The sequence below is a fragment of the Cucurbita pepo genome, unplaced genomic scaffold (assembly GCF_002806865.2).
Source record: "Cucurbita pepo subsp. pepo cultivar mu-cu-16 unplaced genomic scaffold, ASM280686v2 Cp4.1_scaffold005442, whole genome shotgun sequence".
Lineage (NCBI taxonomy): Eukaryota > Viridiplantae > Streptophyta > Magnoliopsida > Cucurbitales > Cucurbitaceae > Cucurbita > Cucurbita pepo.
In genome coordinates, this window is record NW_019651412.1 from 1 (window position 1) to 681 (window position 681).

General features: G+C 34.6%; 1 non-coding gene across 1 annotated transcript; it reads right to left on the reverse strand.

Moving 5' to 3' along the window:
• Positions 1 to 410: 410 nt before the first annotated feature.
• TRNAI-AAU lies at positions 411 to 484 on the reverse strand. Its single transcript has one exon. It is a non-coding gene; the product is annotated as a tRNA-Ile (tRNA).
• Between the last annotated feature and the right edge of the window lie 197 nt (positions 485 to 681).

The window sequence follows — 681 nt, forward strand, 5'->3', positions numbered from 1 at the left end:
TCCTGAAAGGACTCTCAGAAATCCTAAAATTTCATCCTTCTCCTTCATAGAAAAACATATCACGGCTTAGATCTAAAGAAAAATTGTGAAAGGTTACCTCGCAGGTCACGTCGGTTTAAAGTCGTAGTGTTATAACCCTGTATCTTGAAAAAATATTATTAAAAATTAATGAAATTTGACCTATGTAATTGTCGAACCTACGACCTTCACGTTATTAACACGACAATTAACCAACGGAACTAATAGGGCATAGGTTTTATGAACATTATAGATCGTTGGCTCCTAAACTAGCCAATCGAGTTTCGTTTACATAACTTTATGCATAATAAACTTATAAAAGTCATTATCTTTTAAAGTTCGTAGTGTTTTAACTCGTATCATGAAAAGATTTTATTAGAAATTAATGAAATTGGCCCATACAGGTGTCGAACCTACGACCTTCGCGTTATTAACACAACGCTCTAACCAACTGAGCTAATAGGCCATAAGTTGTACCTCATTTACCCGTTCACAAAAGAACTTGTTCCTGAAAGGACTCAGAAATCCTCAAATTTCATCGTTCATACAAGAACATATCACGACTNAAGTTGTACCTCATTTACCCGTTCACAAAAGAACTTGTTCCTTAAAGGACTCTAAAAAATCCTCAAATTTCATCGTTCATACAAGAACATATCACGA